A 19290-nucleotide genomic window follows, 5' to 3' on the forward strand; every position below is an offset into this window, starting at 1 on the left:
CATTTATAAATTGTATTGGTTTCTGATTGTGGCAGATGATTTAATTCACATTACAGAAATGTTTTGCTTTAATTCATTTTCTTACATTGGAGATGACAGTAGCTGCAAAGGCAAAATACATATAACAGCAACATTACCTTGTAATTGTTAGAGAGATTGAGGGAGAAATGTAGGTGGATTTCAAGAGCGTTGAAAAGGACATCACAGGAGACAGAGAGAGCAATCAAGAGGCCACATTGCCAGGGGTAGGTGATTCAGGGGCAGGTGATCCAGTGGCGGGTGATCCAGGGATTTGTGTGCCGAGGGCCAGTCAGTCAGGGGTCAACAGTGAAGGAATAACTTTTGCCAGGGCCAGCTGCTCCAGGGACCATACTGCCAGGGACTGATGGGGCGACTGTGGAGGACCTAATAAGGCAACTAGAAAAGGAAAAATTAATGAGAAGGAGAGCAGAGAGGGCTATTGCAAAACAAAAAAGAATCAATTTGGCACTAAGAAAGAGAATCAATTTGGCACTAAGAAAGAGAAACAATTCAGTCAACAAGAAGTTAAAACGAAAAAGCCATACAGGTTAAATTGACCGCCCATCATAATCAGCATTGTTGAATCGGCGGCATCTGTGGGGCTTCATGTGCTGAACATCACCCTTTCCAGGATATAATTAAACAAACACTGTTATTTCTACTAGCTATCGCATCATAGAACCCGTCCTTAAATCAACCTAAATTATCATAGTAATCCAACATAAATAACTAACTAAATAAAACTTAGATTCACTAGTACTGAACTTTGTAATTGTTGGTGTAGATACCATCACATGGTGCAGTCGAGCTAACAAACAAGCAGGCAATCGGTCGTCTACCAAGATAAAAATATATATAATTACGCCGTGCATATACAAATAAATATCAATATATGCATCATAAAAGGTCCTGATACAATATAGACAGTTGACAATTCAAAAGAGGTAGCTATTTAATCAATTTACCCCTGGAGATACCTTCACAGATGGTGAAATCGAGCTAACAAACTAGCAAGCAATCGGTCGTCTACCAAGATAAATATAATTACGCTGTGCATTTACAAATAAAGATCAGTATATGCATCACAAAGGGCCTTTGCAGTTGACAATTCAAAAGAGGTAGCTATTTAATCAATTTACCTCAGAAGTTACTCGGCGGCCAGCAATGGAAATGAACGGTCTCCTACGCCGTAAAATGGTTGTTTGGAACTATTCGAGGCTCCATACCCCGGAAGTAGGCGCTACAACGGAGTCCAATGGAAGTGTCGCAACTCTTAAAGGCCTCCACACACCGGCGCCGCAGCGTCGCGTCAAAAAGTCTGCCCCCATTATTCCGGGTGTACTAGCACACACCGGCGCCGACTAGCCAGGCGGCAGCGTTCCGCGCCGCGCCGCCCAACTACTCTTCGAGACAATGTTCTATTCCCGAGCGTCGCCGCCCCTGAAAAAGCGCTTTGTAAAAGCTGGTTTGTACATCCCGGGTCCCGTAGGCACCTCCATATCTACCCCTCACCACTGGATATCGCCCTCTTTCGTTTGCGATAAACAATTACGAGAATGGACGATGAGAGACTGGTCGTCGAGGTGGAAAAATACGTCGAATTGTATGACCAAAGTACCCGTCATTACAAAGACAACTCCAAAAAGGTCATTGCCTGGCGAGCCATAGCTCTGGAGATTGGATCTTCAGGTGAGAAATCAACAATGGTGGAGTAAGTACCCAAACCATTAACCATAATGGGAAATAGACGAAATCAAGTCACATATAATCACACCATGTAGGTAGAAACCATGCAGATTACTTGTAATATATATTTTTTTATTTAAGGCAAGGCAACTTCATTCATATAGCACTTTTAATACATGAAGCAGACTCAAAGTGCTTCACATAGAAACATTCTCATACAATAAAATAGATAAGTAAAAGAAAACACAGGCAAAGCTCAAAAAATGCATTGTCATGTATTAACTGTCTCTCTGGTATCAGATCATATATTAACTGTCTCTCTGGATTTAAGGAAAAATAACATTAAGTGTCTCGAGCACTCAAATAAAATACACTGGCTACTGAATCCAGCACAGCAATAACATCACTGTATTTATCCCGAGGGATAAAAAAAAAGTATATATATGCAAAAGAGTATACCAGAGAGGGATAATAACTAGATTATAGGTCATCATATAGGCTGCACCATATGGTTCTGCCATTGCACACTTAGTAGCGAATTGAAATATTGGCGTGCCTCTCAGGATCTGCACGGAGCTCCTGGACCAGAATGTGGCATACCCCCTGTTCTTGTCTCCGTTCATTGATGGGGTGCACCCAAACCCTTCGTCTTCTCCTTGCAGGAGAAGAAGGGCAGCCCCCCTCTGTCTGGCAACAGTTATTTGTTCTGTTGAAATAAAAAAAACTCAATAAAATGTAAAAGAGCTTGCTCAATTAAAATGGATAACTACTGGCTGCATACATGTAAATGTGTGGCTATGTTAAGGCTATATAGATGGATAGATAGATAGATACTGTATTGGTCCCAAAGGGGATCAATAAAGCCATCCAGGAGCTCAATACAATAAATACACACAATAACAATTGGCCTTAAAAGGTGACTGCACTATATACTAAAAAGGCTTAATAGAAGGTCCTGCAGTTATTGAGATTGTTGATGCAGTAGATGAATAATGGCAAAATATAAAATAAATAAGAAATGACAGTAAATAAAACGATAAAGTGCCCTACAAACTAAGTTGATCTGATGCTTGAAAACATACTTTCACTTCGCAGATTATACATTTTTCAAATGATTCAGCCAAAAAGATGGAAAATAAATAAACTAGGCTACAATAGGCTACTCACCCATTGCGTTTCGTCTCTTTGCTGCGGTTGATTGACAGGTGACTTCCTGATTTTATACTGCAGCGCGGCCGTCGCGCCGCCTCCTGTTGGTGCTAGGGGCGTGCTTTTGACGCGCGTAAAATGCGCGCCGCGCCGCTGCGGCGCCGGTGTGTGGAGGCCTCAAAGACTAGATTCCACCGGAGGCGTACGCGCCGCGGGACGGCTGCGCCGCGGTCACGCTGCTGATCGCTTCCACTATAACGCCCCGTGCCCACTACATGCGTCCGTTGACTGATGTGGGAAGGCGTGGCTGACTGATGGGGGAGTAGTCTTTGCAGATGCATCCGTCAGCCAATCAAATCGCTTCGCCGGGTTCTTCCCGCTACTTCCTGCTTGTTGCGATGCAAGATGACCCGCTTTCCATGCAGTATCGTCAGAGGCCAAGTCGCGTCACAGTGCTTAAATTTGCATACGCGATTGTTACGTCCCCCGCTAGGGGAAGGGGTGGCAACATAATGGTGCGGCCACACCAGACGCGTATCTCGCGTAATTTTTACGCGATACGCGCGTAAAATGTTGCTTGACAATTTTGTGTCAAAAATGGTATACGCGCCATACGCGCCTACGTCACTCGCCTAGATGAGTCCATGTCCATGCAAGTGAACGGAGCGTTCCCTCTTCGTCATAACTATCAAACCAAACATCCTTCACATTCACCGAGCGAACATTACGAAAGTAAAATGCACATTTCTCGCTAAAAATGTTTCCATAAACGCATTTAATGGCATAACTATGTTACTATTTCCACCCAGAATAAAGAAAGTTGTCGGCCGTGGCTGCGCTGGAGTCCGAGGTAGGAAACCCAAACGCCGCCGTGTTTGGGTGATAGAGTTTAGATCGGGTTAGATTAAATAATCTCGGATATAAATAACAATAATCGGGTTAAATAACTTCACATGGTGTGTCTGGTGTGTTTCCAGCATTCGTAGTGTTGATCAGCAGAGAAATAGTCCGCCAAGACGTTGAGGTTGCTTAGTAACCAGAGACTCTGTCCATGCAAGTGAACGGAGCGTTCCCTCTTCGTCATAACTATCAAACCAAACATCCTTCACATTCACCGAGCGAACATTATGAAAGTAAAATGCACATTTCTCGCTAGAAATGTTTCCATAAAAGCATTTAATGGCGTAACTATGTTACTATTTCCACACAGAATAAAGAAAGATGTCGGCCGTATGCTTCTGTCCAAGCTCACTACTCTCTGCCAGTGACGTCGGGTCAAGCTCAACGCTGATTGGGCAACGTGTGTCTCGTCAGACGCGTATCTCGCGTACTTCGCGTAAAAAGTTAAATTTTTTGAACTCTTGAAATGTATGCTATATACGCGCGTATAGCGCGTATTGCGCGTAAATATACGCGCCACATACGCGCTATACGCGCGTAAAATGTTGCTTATACGCGTATTACGCGTGAAACGCGTAATACGCGCGTAAACCAATGGTTCCCTATGGAAAAAATGGCGATTTTATACGCGAAGTACGCGAAATACGCGTCTGGTGTGGCCGCACCTTAAAACCAGATGTCTTTGGTTAACTGGAAGTTGTTTATTTGTTTATTTAGCCCAGAGCATGGGATAAGTTCCCGTGTAGCAATTAACAAGAACCTCGATCAACCAACAAATAACCATTCGAAGACCCAATATGGCAAGCTTCATATCAGCAACCGTACAGCGATCTGATTGGATGACGGATCCGTCGCTGCCAAAAAGTTGAAAATTTTTCAACTTTCTGACGGAGCCAAAGGCTCCAACGGAACGGACGGATCCACAATGCATTGCGCGTCCGTCCCCATTAAAGTCAATGGGGATAACGCAACGGACGCATGTAGTGGGCACGGGGCGTAATCAATGAGACCATTTCCACCGGGTGCGCCGCGGAACGTTTCAGCAGCGTCCCAGGAGCGGCGTGTCGCGCCGCGGGCCCGCGGCGCTATCTTTCCGTCCAATTCTATTTTTGCCGGGAGCCGCTGCTAAACCGCGTCAATTTCGACAGAGCAGGTCGAGCCGGGCAGGAAGTGAAAAGTAAAAGCCATAGAGCATCCGGTCAATTTTCAAAATAAAACACAATACTCAGCTCATGTAACTTCACATCAACATTATTACGTCATGACCGGTGGGTCTCAGAGGGTCGGCAACATTGACGACGAGAGACTCATTGTCGAAGTTCAGCAACATGAAGTCATATATGTACCAAATCATCCTTTTTATAAGGAAAATATCAGAAAGGACAAAGCGTGGCATTTAATTGCAATAGTTTTGGGACTGGAAGTTGAGTACATTAGGTTTAGGATTATCGCGTGATCTCGTGTGAATACGGCTGGCTCGCAAGGCAGCGCTACGCTGCCGTGACGCCCCGTGCCCACTACATGCGTCCGTTGCGTGATCCCCATTGACTTTAATGGGGACGGACGCGCAATGCATTGTGGATCCGTCCGTTCCGTTGGAGCCTTCGGCTCAGTCAAGAAGTTGAATAATGCCTCTGCAAAGACTACTCCCCCATCACGCCGTTCCGCGGCATGAATACTGCCGCGATGACTGAACCTCCGAGACGGATGGTCCGAGGTCCGAGGACGTTGCCTAGCGACACGCACAAACACGCCCCTTTTCCTCGGACGGCGATCTCGCCATCTCGGTTGAACTCAGTGGTGACCGAGCAAAATTCCGAGACAGAATTGAAGATGGCTGCGCCCATTGTGACTTCAAGTATGATCTGTTTTCATTGTGCTTGGACCACTTTGGTGGTTTAAATGGCAATTTCAATCACTCGTATTACTGCAATACTTTATTGCGTCCGTATCTCTGCCTATGGCCTATTGCCTACTTATTTTGGAGCGCCTGGTCCTCTGCCAATGCTACCGCGACAACAGCTTTCCGGGTGGAGTCCATGTTTTCCTCCAACGACCGAGCGAAATAATAAAACGCTTGAAGTGTGGGCGTGGCGTCAGATCCGAGATCCGAGTCGGTTCGCAGAGAATACTCGAACAGCTCGGACCTCCGAGACGGATGGATAATAAAACGCAGATTCAGATTCAGACTTCATTGTCATTGTGCAAACTTCTACAATGAAATTGGGGTGGTGCTCACTACCCATAGTGCAAAATAAAGGGCAAATTAAAGCAGTGCAAATAGCAAAAATACAAGCACAAACAGCAATAGGAGGCTGGTGTTTTGTTTGATATAATTTGTTTATATTGTTCAGTATGCCTACATGAGGCCGTATCACAGTTAACAGACGAGCTGAGGTGGTGACGTCATCGAGGCATCTATTAAAGGTTGGGTATGGGATTGGCGAAACGCCAGCAGATTTTGAAAATAAACAACTCAAATGGTCCTACCCCCTCTCCTTCAACTCTGACTCTGACTCCACCCATTCCAAGTACATGGACGCGCAATCATGCACGAGCGCAAACATAGATGCTCGAGAGTGAGCCATTAGCTAGTTAGCTAGCTCCAGTAGCTACCGCAGGATAACCACAAACAGACGCTTGCTCTGGGTCACAAGTTTTGAGTACGTGAACGAAGGGGGTCACGCGTGGGGGAGTGCAGTATGACTGTTTGATTGACGTACTTACTGTCCAATGCCACTCGGTGGTTCTGGAAATCATCAGCTGGAGTTTTTCGAGCCCTGCCCGTTCCACAGATGATTGACTTGTTTAATTTTCATGTCAGTACTTCTAACTCAGTGGCTGTAAGTGGGTTATGATAAGGATTTCAAGTAACTTTGCAAAAATGGCCAAAAAAGAGAATTCCATACCCAACCTTTAATTAGATGCATCGTCCGCGGTGCTGGCCAATGGAGTCGAACGTCACCACTGGCGGCCATCTTACCACAGTAAGCTGCTCACCAATAACATTGTGTTGGTACTAGTGATTGGTGTACTTTTTAAATAACCTTAACTTGCTCAACCTCTCCTGGAACCGTCACCTTATCGTGGTGGAGAGGTTTGCGTGTCCCTGTGAACCTGAGGGCTGTGTTGTCTGGAGCCTTGTGCTCCTGGTAGGGTCTCTCATGGCAGAGTGGTCTCAGGTGAGGGGCTAGACTAAGAATGGTTCAAAAATCCTCAATGAACATCGGAATAAGAGGAGATGTGACCCGGCCCGGAGGAAGCCCGGGGCCCCCGTCTGGAGCCAGGCCCAGACGGAGGGCTCGATGGCGAGCGCCTGGTGGCCGGGTTTGCCACGGAGCCCGGTCGGGCACAGCCCGAACAAACGACGTGGCACCCCCCCTCTCTTCATCTCATGGGCCCACCACCTGTGGGAAGACCCGTTGGGGTCGGGTGCGCAGCCACATGGGTGGCAGCGAAGGTCAGGGGTCTCGACGGACCAGACCCGGGCGGCAGAAGCTGGCTCTGGGGACGTGGAACGTCACCTCGCTGTGGGGAAAGGAACCGGAGCTTGTGAGGGAGGTGGAGCGCTATCAGATAGATCTGGTGGGGCTTACCTCCAAGCACAGTCTCAGCTCTGGTACCGTACTCCTGGATAAGGGTTGGACTCTATTCTTCTCCGGAGTTGCCAAGGGCGTGAGGCGCCGGGCGGGTGTGGGGATACTCATAAATCCCCGGCTGAGCGCCGCGGTGTTGGAGTTTACCCCGGTAGACGAGAGGGTCGCCTCCCTGCGCCTAAGGGTTGTAGGGGGGAAAACTCTGACTGTTGTTTGTGCGTATGCACCAAACAGCAGCTCAGAGTACTCGGCCTTCTTGGAGACCCTGAATGGAGTCCTGTATGGGGCTTCAGTAGGGAACTCCGTAGTTCTGCTGGGTGACTTCAACGCCCACGTGGGCAACGATGGAGACACCTGGAGAGGCGTGGTGGGGAGGAACGGCCTCCCTGATCTAAACCCGAGCGGTCGTTTGTTATTGGACTTCTGTGCTAGTCATGGATTATCCATAACAAACACCATGTTCGAACATAAGGGTGCTCATAAGTGTACCTGGTACCAGAGTACCCTAGGCCGAAGATCAATGATCGATTTTGTGATTGTGTCATCTGATCTGAGGCCACATGTTTTGGACACTCGGGTAAAGAGAGGGGCGGAACTGTCAACCGACCACCATCTGGTTGTGAGTTGGATCAGGGAATGGGGGAAATTTCCGGATAGACCTGGTAAGCCCAAACGAGTAGTGCGGGTGAACTGGGAACGTCTGGAGGAGGCCCCCGTCCTAGGTATCTTCAACTCACACCTCCGGCGGAGTTTTTCTGGCATTCCTGTGGAGGTTGGGGGCATTGAGCCGGAGTGGGCGGTGTTCAAAGCCTCCATTGCTGAAGCTGCGGCGGCTAGCTGTGGCCTCAGGGTCTTAGGCTCCTCAAGGGGTGGTAACCCTCGGACACCGTGGTGGACACCGGTGGTCAGGGAAGCCGTCCGATTGAAGAAGGAGGCCTTCCGGGATATGATATCCTGGAGGACTCCTGACTCGGTTGCAGGGTACCGACAGGCCCGAAGGGCTGCAGCTGCTGCCGTGTCGGAGGCTAAGCAGCGGGTGTGGGAGAAGTTCGGAGAGGCCATGGAGAAGGACTTTCGGTCGGCACCAAAGTGTTTCTGGAAGACTATCCGGCACCTCAGGAGGGGGAAACGGGGAACCATCCAAGCTGTGTACAGTAAGGTTGGGACTCTGTTGACCTCAACTGAGGAGGTCGTCGGACGTTGGAAGGAACACTTTGAGGAACTCCTGAATCCGAATAACACGCCCTCTATGTTGGAGGCAGAGCTCGAGGTTGATGGTGTTTCGTCGTCAATTTCCCTGGTGGAGGTCACTGAGGTAGTCAAACATCTCCGCAGTGGCAAAGCCCCAGGGATTGATGAGATCCAGCCAGAAATGCTTAAGGCTCTGGGTGTTGAGGGGCTGTCATGGTTGACACGCCTATTCAACATCGCGTGGGAGTCGGGTACAGTGCCAAAGGAGTGGCAAACCGGGGTGGTGGTTCCCCTGTTCAAAAAGGGGGACCAGAGAGTGTGTGCCAATTACTGGGGTATCACACTTCTCAGCCTCCCTGGTAAAGTCTACTCCAAGGTGCTGGAAAGGAGGGTTCGGCCGATCGTCGAACCTCAGATTGAAGAGGAACAATGCGGTTTTCGCCCCGGACGTGGAACTACGGACCAGCTCTTCACTCTCGCAAGGATCCTGGAGGGGGCCTGGGAGTATGCCCATCCGGTCTACATGTGTTTTGTGGATCTGGAGAAGGCGTATGACCGGGTCCCCCGGGAGAAACTGTGGGAGGCGCTGCGGGAGTATGGGGTAAGGGGGTCTATCCTCAGGGCCATCCAATCCCTGTACTTCCAAAGCGAGAGCTGTGTTCGTGTCCTCGGCAGCCAGTCAGTTTCGTTCTCAGTGGGTGCTGGTCTCCGCCAGGGCTGCGCCTTGTCACCAATCCTGTTTGTGATATACATGGACAGGATATCGAGGCGTAGTCGTGGTGGGGAGGGGTTGCAGTTCGGTGGTCTGAGGATCTCGTCACTGCTTTTTGCAGATGATGTGGTCCTCATGGGATCATCAGCCTGTGACCTTCAGCACTCACTGGATCGGCTGGCGGCCGAGTGTGAAGCGGCTGGGATGAGGATCAGCACCGCTAAATCTGAGGCCATGACTCTTAGCAGGAAACCGATGGATTGCTTACTCCGGGTAGGAAACGAGTCCTTAGCCCAAGTGAAGGAGTTTAAGTACCTCGGGGTCTTGTTCGCGAGTGAGGGTACTATGGAGCGTGAGATTGGCCGGAGAATCGGAGCAGCGGGGGCGGTATTGCGTTCGCTTTACCGCACCGTTGTAACGAAAAGAGAGCTGAGCCGCAAGGCAAAGCTCTCGATCTACCGGTCGATCTTCGTTCCTATCCTCACCTATGGTCATGAGGGCTGGGTGATGACCGAAAGGACGAGATCGCGGGTACAAGCGGCCGAGATGAGTTTTCTCAGAAGGGTGGCTGGCGTCTCCCTCAGGGATAGGGTGAGAAGCTCAGCCATCCGTGAGGAACTCGGATTAGAGCCACTGCTCCTTTACTTAGAAAGGAGTCAGCTGAGGTAGTTCGGGCATCTGGTAAGGATGCCCACTGGGCGCCTTCCTTGGGAGGTGTTTCAGGCACGTCCAGTGGGGAGGAGGCCTCGGGGAAGACCCAGGACTAGGTGGAGAGATTATATCTCAACACTGGCCTGGGAACGCCTCGGGGTGTCACGACACAGAACGGGAATCAATAGCAGATCAAAAGGGGTTTATTTCCATACAGTCCAACGGGCAAATCAGATTCCAGGTACAGGCAGGGTTCGTAAACAGGCAGGCAGGCAGACAGATACTGACGGACAGCTACAGGCAGGAGATCCAAAAACTGATAGGCAGAAGGCTTAATCCAAACAGGCAGGGTTCAAAACCGGGAAGAACAGAAACTATTGTCTCTCCTTAAAGAGCTTCACGCTAGTCGCACTCACGTGGCAGTCGGGTAGCAAACAGTACCTAACGTGACGATCTGACAAAGTGAGCAGAAAGGGCAGCGTTTAAATACTCCACCAATCAATACAAAATGAGGGACAGGTGGACAGAGAAAATGGAGGGCACAAACAAAAGGCAGGAAGTCGCCCAAATAAGGACATGGGTGTCACCCCGGACACATGACCAACACATGGCTCCAAACATAAACAAAGTCCAGAACAATCACACTCCAACAGGTAGGGTGAGACAAAAACAACAGTCCATGCGAGGATCCTGACAGTACCCCCTCCTCTACCAACGCCTCCTGGCGTTGACCGAGGTAGGAGCGGGATGCTGACGGTGAAAGTCTTCGATGAGCGAGGGGTCAACAATGTTCCGGGCAGGGACCCAGCTCCTCTCCTCGGGGCCGTAGCCCTCCCAGTCCACCAGATACTGGTGGCCCCGACCCCGACGGCGGACGTCGAGCAGGCGGCGAACTGTGTAAACCTCAGACCCATCAACGAGTCTGGGGGGTGGTGGTGGTTTGGGGCCGGAGTTGGGACCCGGACGGCAACACCGGAAGGGCTTGACACGGGACACATGGAAGGTGGGGTGGATGCGGCGGAGGGCAGGAGGGAGGTTCAAGCGAACCGCAGAGGGGTTGACCACCTGGGAGATGGTGTAGGGGCCGATGAAGCGTGGATTCAATTTTGGGGAATCACCTTCAGAGGAAGGTCACGCGTGGAAAGCCACGGCCGCTGCCCCTGGGTGTAGTGGGGAGCCTTGATGCGGCGACGGTCTGCCTGACTCCTCATTCTGGTCTGCGAGCGAAGAATGGCGGCCCGGGTCCGCCTCCACGTTCTGCGACAGCGTCGGATGAATGTCTGTGCTGAGGGAACCCCAACCTCCTCCTCCTGGGTCGGGAACAATGGAGACTGGTAGCCGAGGCAGCACTGGAACGGAGACAGACCAGTAGACGCAGATGGCAAGGAGTTCATGGAGTACTCCACCCATGGCAGCTGAAGACTCCAGGCTGTAGGGTCCTGTGACGTCAGGCACCGCAACGCTGTCTCCATCTGCTGGTTGGCTCGCTCCGACTGGCCATTTGACTGGGGATGAAAGCCTGAGGACAGACTGACCTTAGCACCGAGAAGGTTGCAAAAAGCACGCCAAAAATTAGAGGTGAACTGGGGACCTCTGTCTGAGACCACATCCACTGGGAGCCCGTGTAGCCTAAAGACATGCTGCACGAGTAAGTCCGCTGTCTCCTTGGCAGAGGGTAACTTGGGTAAGGGGACCAAGTGCACAGATTTGGAAAAGCGATCCACGATAGTGAGGATTGTAGTGTTACCGTGAGAAGGTGGCAAACCAGTGACAAAGTCCAGGGCAATGTGGGACCAGGGTCTCCTGGGTACTGGTAGGGGTTGTAGAAAGCCAGCAGGTGGTAGGTTTGATGGTTTATTCTGGGCACATACAGAACAGGCTTCCACAAACTTACGCACACTCCGCTCCATAGCAGGCCACCAGAAGCGTTGCTTGATTAACGCAGTGGTACGTCTGACACCCGGGTGACAGGCCAGTTTGGATGAGTGACCCCATTGCAGGACCTGGGAGCGGACGGATTGTGGTACAAAAAGACAGTTAGGAGGGCAAGTGCTGGGGCCGGACTCACCAGACAGGGCTGTGCGGACAATGGTCTCAATATCCCATCTAGCAGCTCCTATGAGGCACTGTGGGGACAGGACGGTGCTAGGTACAGGAGCAGGATCCGAATCTGGGAACTGACGAGACAGGGCATCCGGTTTACCATTCTTGGATCCTGGTCGGAAGGACAGACAAAAGTCAAAACGGGTGAAAAACAGAGACCAACGAGATTGCCTGGGATTTAAGCGTTTAGCCGAACGTAGATACTCCAGATTCTTATGATCCGTCCAAACTAAAAATGGCTCCTTAGCTCCCTCCAGCCAATGACGCCATTCCTCTAGGGCCAATTTTACTGCCAATAGCTCTCTGTCGCCAATGTCATAATTGCGCTCAGTGGGAGTGAGTTTGTGGGAGTAGAATGCACAGGGGTGGACCTTCCGATCTGCCCCAGACTTCTGAGAAAGAATAGCCCCCACCCCAACGTCTGAGGCATCCACCTCAACAATAAACTGACGGTCAGGGTCGGGTTGGCTCAAGATCGGGGCCGATGTGAAACGACTCTTCAGGTCATTGAACGCTGCCTCGGCAGCTGGTGACCAAGTGAACTTCACCCTGGAGGAGGTTAGAGCGGTTAGGGGAGCAGCCAGAGAACCGTAGTTGCGGATGAACCGCCGGTAGAAGTTAGCAAATCCCAGGAATCTTTGTAGTTCCCGCCTAGATGTTGGACGTTCCCAGTCGGTGACTGCTTTTACCTTCGGACCATCCATCTGGACCCCTCCAGCTGTGATGACATACCCCAGGAAGGAAACAGTCTCTTTGTGAAATTCACATTTCTCCGCTTTAACGAACAGTTGGTTCTCCAAAAGGCGCTGCAGGACACTACGGACATGTTGGGAGTGCTGGGAAACCGACGGAGAAAAAATTAAAATGTCATCAATGTAAACAAAAACAAACTTGTTAAGCATATCCCTCAGGACATCATTAATCATACCCTGGAACACAGCTGGGCAGTTGGAGAGACCAAAAGGCATGACTAAATACTCATAGTGACCTGAAGGAGTATTAAATGCAGTCTTCCATTCATCCCCCTCCCTTACTCGGACCAGATGGTAAGCACTGCGGAGATCCAACTTGCTGAAAATCTTGGCCCCCTGCAACAACTCAAAAGCTGAGGACATCAAAGGCAGAGGGTAGCGGTTCTTCACAGTGATGTTGTTTAGGCCCCTATAGTCTATACAAGGACGCAGGGTGCCGTCCTTCTTCCCTACGAAGAAAAACCCGGCACCAGCAGGCGAGGAAGAGGGGCGGATAATACCGGCAGCTAGTGACTCACAGATGTACTTGTTCATAGCTGCGGTTTCGGGAGAAGACAAGGAATAGAGACGGCCCCTAGGAGGTGACGTACTAGGTAGAAGCTCGATGGCCAGGTCATAGGGTCGGTGCGGTGGCAGGGAGGTTGCACGGGCTTTACTGAACACAGCCTTGAGATCCAGGTACTCAGGTGGTACTTCAGACAGATCCATGGAATCATCTGTGGCTGGTGAGACTGCAGGCGGGGGGGTAAGGGCATTCTTAAGACAGTTATTCAGGCAGAATGTGCTCCAGCCTAGGATGGTGTTATTAGCCCAATCAATGTGTGGATTGTGCTTTACCAGCCAGGGCCGGCCGAGGACGATGGGAGCAGTTGGTGAGTCTAACATATGGAACACTAGGTTCTCTTGATGATTGCCAGAAATGAGTAGACTCACCGGGGGCGTGACATGGGTTATCTGGGAGAACCTTGCTCCGGTTAGTGCTCTTGCCTCCAGAGGCGTCTTCAGCTGGGCTGGGACGAGGTGTAGTTCAGAGACCAGGGAGGTGTTCATGAAATTGCCATCAGCTCCCGAGTCAATAAGTGCAGACACGGGGTGGGAATGAGCTCCTGTAAAGAGCGTGGCAGGGACAAGGGTACGGATGGTAGAAGAGGGATGAAGAGGAGTGACGCTCACCAGTAATCCCCCTTCTACGGGTGAGCGTTGCCTTTTGCCGGGCATTGGGCGGAGTAATGGCCCGGTTTACCACAATACATGCAAGAATTGGTGTCCCTTCTTCTCTGTCTCTCGGCTGGGGACAGATGGGTACGGTCCACTTGCATGGGCTCTGGTTGGCTGGGGTAAGCCGGCGCTGGCAGGAACGGGAGAGGGGCCTCCGAGGCGGGTGACCTCGGAGGAGGGCGGAACTCTCGCTCCCCGGTGTGCTGCTTCAGGCGTTTGTCCACTCGGATGGCAAGCTCAACGAGGTCATCAAAGGTGGAAGGCAGCTCACGGGTGGCGACCTCATCCTTGATGACCTCAGAGAGTCCATAGAGGAAGGCATCATACTGGGCCTCTGGATTCCATCCACTGGTGGTGGCGAGGGTGCGGAAGTCTATTGCATAGTCAGAAGCAGACCTCCTGCCTTGACGGATCTGCAACATCGCTCGGGCGGCCTCTCTCCCGTGCACCGAGCGATCAAAGACCTTCTTCATCTCATCTATGAATGCCTGATAGCTGAGACAGACTGGGGAGTTGGAGTCCCAAACCGCAGTTCCCCACTCTCTTGCACGGCCCGCCAGGAGGGTAATGACATAAGCAACCCGGGACCGATCCGACGGAAAGGTGGCGGGCTGCAGCTGGAACACCAGCGAACATTGTGAAAGGAACGATCTGCAGGTTCCAGGTTCCCCGGCATAAAGTGCAGGAGCTGGCAGACGGGGCTCTCGGAACAGGTTACCAGGTGGACCGGGGGGGTCGGGCGGTGTCGCCAGTTGAGGCTGGGGTGGCCGCACCAGGGCCAGTTGGACCTGCTGCAGCTGGGCCGCCAAGTCTGTGATGCTGGTTGCGATGGCCCCCAGAGAATCTTCAACTGTCTGAAGCTGGGCTTGATGTCGACCGAGAAGCGCTCCTTGCCTCTCCAGCACAGCTTTCACCTGATCCAGATCTGCTGATTCCATCTTGGTCAGATCGTACTGTCACGACACAGAACGGGAATCAATAGCAGATCAAAAGGGGTTTATTTCCATACAGTCCAGCGGGCAAATCAGATTCCAGGTACAGGCAGGGTTCGTAAACAGGCAGGCAGGCAGACAGATACTGACGGACAGCTACAGGCAGGAGATCCAAAAACTGATAGGCAGAAGGCTTAATCCAAACAGGCAGGGTTCAAAACCGGGAAGAACAGAAACTATTGTCTCTCCTTAAAGAGCTTCACGCTAGTCGCACTCACGTGGCAGTCGGGTAGCAAACAGTACCTAACGTGACGATCTGACAAAGTGAGCAGAAAGGGCAGCGTTTAAATACTCCACCAATCAATACAAAATGAGGGACAGGTGGACAGAGAAAATGGAGGGCACAAACAAAAGGCAGGAAGTCGCCCAAATAAGGACATGGGTGTCACCCCGGACACATGACCAACACATGGCTCCAAACATAAACAAAGTCCAGAACAATCACACTCCAACAGGTAGGGGGAGACAAAAACAACAGTCCATGCGAGGATCCTGACACGGGGTCCCCCCGTCAGAGTTGGTTAATGTGGCCCGGGAAAGGGAAGTCTGGAGCCCCCTGCTTGAGCTGCTCCCCCCGCGACCCGACCCCGGATAAGCGGACGAAAATGAGATGAGATGAGAACTTGCTCAATTTTCAACCGATTTTCAAACGGTTTCTTTTCGTTATAAACGCCATAGATTTAGGTATGACCCTACATATTTATGAATAATTGTTAGGTTCTTAGAAAAATAGAATAATGTTCTAAAATAGGTACAAGATTTCCCTTTACAAATATACATCAAGAAAGGCTGCATGTTGAAATCCCCACCCTGTAAAGAGATGCATTTATGTAATTATAACCATGTGTTTTCATATGAAATGAACATTAAACAGAACAGATAGGTGCAATAAATACACACATGCACAAGTTATTCATGTTATTTATGTTAAATCAATATATGGGCTACTAAAACTCAGCAATCTATTGTGTTGGTAACTGCACTCATATCTATCTACAGTCAAGTATGCATTTAGACAAAAACGATAAAATATGAATATAATATGTAGGCATGATGCCACCATAGGTTTGCAGAGAACTATAGACAATATGCACACTGAAGGCATGATGCCACCATAGGTTTGCAGAGAACTATTTACAATATGCACACTGAAGGCATGATGCTACCATAGATTTGCAGAGAACTATATAAAATATGCACAATGAAGGCATGAGGCTGTAAAAAGTGTAAAAGTCCTCACTCCTGAAGTGGTCACTGCAGAGCAGTGTCCTGTCAGAGGCAGCAAAACCATCCCTTCTTAGGGCAATTTCCCACTTTATCCTCATCGCTCTGGCTTTGGGAAACCTAAAAAAAATGAGAAATGCACCCAGATATATTATTATTGTCAACATTTTCAATCAGTATTTAAGATTAAAGGTTGGGTATGAAATTCTCTTTTTTGGCCATTTTTGCAAAATTACTTGAAATCCTTATCATAACCCACTTACAGCCACTGAGTTAGAAGTACTGACATGGAAATTAAACAAGTCAATCATCAATCAAGGTGACCTTGGGTGTCTTGAAAGGCGCCTCTAAATTAAATGTATTATTATTATTATCTGTGGGACGGGTAGGGCTCGAAAAACTCCAGCCAATGATTTCCAGACCCACCGAGTGGCATTGGACAGTAAGTACGTCAATCAAACGGTCGTCAAGTCTAAATCGTCAAGTCTAAAATCATGCGATAGGCGCACACGAAGACATCGTTTATTAGATAGGCCTACCTAATAAACCGTTGGAACGCACAAGACTGGAACCCATAGCAACGCCGGTAAACAAACCCTGAGAAGCCCAATCCCTATGAGAGCTCCCCGCGCTACGGCCATCCAGAGGCGCACAGATCTTTTGGCCGTGATATTATATATACAATTATATTATATTATATACTATTATATACTATTATATATTATTATATATAGAGCTCCGAGAGTCGAAAAACGGCAACAATCACTTTCTCCTCCATGCTGCAGTTCACCCCGGACTGCACTGCACTGAGTTTGACGGTTGAACGCTGATTGGCTGTTACGTTACACATGTCACTTAGTGGCCATTTGATGGCTGTCATCAAATGGCCACTATTGGCTGTCATCACGCGAAATTCGCGTCAAAGTTGAAATATCTCAACTCGAGCGAATTTGTCGCGCCACAAATCCTCGTGAACGCGCTCGACTGTGCGGCGAAAGTGTGGCGCGACAAATCAAAACAAATCAAAAAAATTCCCCCGATACGCGTCTCTACGTTCACTTTGTATGGGATCTTGTTGCCCCGTCGCGTTTGATGTGAACAGCAACGCACTGGAGAAGTTTCAAGACAGTCAGCCAAAATTGAAATTTTTATTCAGAAAATAGCCGGTCATTTTGCTTCCTGTAAAAAGCATGTTTGTGACACTGGATAACGATATGGATACATCATCTAGCCTGCATGTGGAGGGCCACATAAGGCAAGAAATTTAGTTTACGTAAACTTTGCTGCTGGTTCTGTTTGCTCGTGATGACCTGGCCAAAGGTTACCCACGGTCCTAAGCGATTGTGATCTGATTCTGGTTGGTGCTCCAGCTAGTATGCATTGTATATATAGATTGCAGCTAGTAGCAGCTACACACGGTGCGATTGCTACGCCAATGTGGTTATATTTGTTTTGTTTGATTGAGATATGCGACGACTTGGAGCCTGGTAGGCCTATCCTGACATAAATATGTTCTCGCATAACCTGTGTGATTATCCTGAACTGTAGGGGATTTTATTTGCGGGCAATTTGCTTATGATGTTGTAACGAGTGAAGTATACATTGGTCCTTCGCAAGTATTTACTGGTGGTCAGGATTTAGCAGATGCAATTCTCCTCTGGGCGCTTTTTTTTTTTTTTTTTTAATGCAGCATAACATATCCCTTGCTCGTCTTCAAAAGGCTGATGCTCAGTACCTCGTTTCATTTCGTACCCCCTTTACAGTGTAGCATTGTTTGTCTGGTAAACTTTGTTGATGTCTAGATAACTTGCCAACACTGTTCTTTGTACTGTGTGTATTAGTATTACATATCCCGAGCCAATACCCTGGTGTTTCCAACACCGTTTTGCAAAACAAGCCAAAACACAAACTGTGGTTTTGAACTTTTATTGTTCAAATAGGATTTTCAACACTTTCTACACTGTAGAGCATATTGTAATGCAGCGTTGAATGGATGAATAGCTTACATAAGAGTACCCAGCACTTTTCAAACCACACTCAAGCTTATGGTTATTGTCCCCACTACTTCTAAAAACAAACTGACGCCCTTGCATACAACACATGTAATCTTTCTCATTGTGTTTTCTCTACAGCCTTTAACTGAACAATTGCACATTACACGGTCAAACTCTTGACATGACATTTTTTCATTTAAATTAACAAACAACATGTGTGTAATCCAGGGCATATAAAGACTGGGACCAGAAAATAATTACCTTCTCTCCATTGAAACCTATTCATATTTTTTATCGGTCGATCTCGCTCTACCGGAAGGCGCGTGACTTCGCTACTATAGGGGTAGGGATTGAGCGTAACCCGCCCCAATATAGTTTACACAAGAAGGTGGTGAAACCTCACCGAAGTTCTGGCATGTAGAAACAACAGGAAACAAAAAAGCAATGGGTTTCTCTTCCCCTTCCCCGTCTTCTGGGGCATTTTCTGTCTTTCAACAGTGACAAAAGGCCATTACATTAACAGAAGAAAACACTGGTGAGTGTGATTAACACCTAAAAATCTATCTTTAAGTATGGTATTTTCTTATATTTACTGTTATGTTTATTGTATTTACTGAACGTAAAGCCTTTTTAATCATTAATATAATTTGATCACGTCGCTAATTCTATTAGATATTTCCCATGTTTTGAACCGCTAACCCTTTTAAAGACGCTGATGGGTTGATGATTTGTTGATGATGAGTTCATCATAATGAATTTTATCTTTTTCTGTTACAGTTATGTGCGAACACAATGGCGAGCCAAGTGGAGCTCCTCTTAAGAACACTGGAGGATCTCGAAGAAAAAGAGCTGAGGAAGTTCCACTGGTACTTGCATCAGGAAGACCCTTTCCATGGATTCTTGGCCGTCCCCAAGAGCTGTCTGGAGAGGGCAGACAGAGAGAGCACGGTGGATGTGATGGTACACACCTACGGCCACCAAAGAGCTGTGCTCATCACAGGGAAGGTTTTGGAAAAGATGAAGAGGAACGACCTAGCCCAATGTCTTTTAAACACACACTCAAGACAACAAGGTTAGTTTCTCCAGGTTTCTAGGTTCCAA

At 48.9% G+C, this 19290-nt stretch overlaps 1 long non-coding RNA gene across 1 annotated transcript; it reads right to left on the minus strand.

The window, feature by feature from the left end:
* Positions 1-375: 375 nt before the first annotated feature.
* On the minus strand, positions 376-18626 carry LOC115528841 (uncharacterized). Its single transcript, XR_003973385.1, has 3 exons — positions 18451-18626; positions 16212-16315; positions 376-417 (listed from the first exon to the last, which is right to left on the minus strand). It is a non-coding gene; the product is annotated as an uncharacterized LOC115528841 (long non-coding RNA).
* Positions 18627-19290: the final 664 nt, after the last annotated feature.

This window comes from Gadus morhua, chromosome 2 (assembly GCF_902167405.1).
Source record: "Gadus morhua chromosome 2, gadMor3.0, whole genome shotgun sequence".
Taxonomy (NCBI): Eukaryota; Metazoa; Chordata; class Actinopteri; order Gadiformes; family Gadidae; genus Gadus; species Gadus morhua.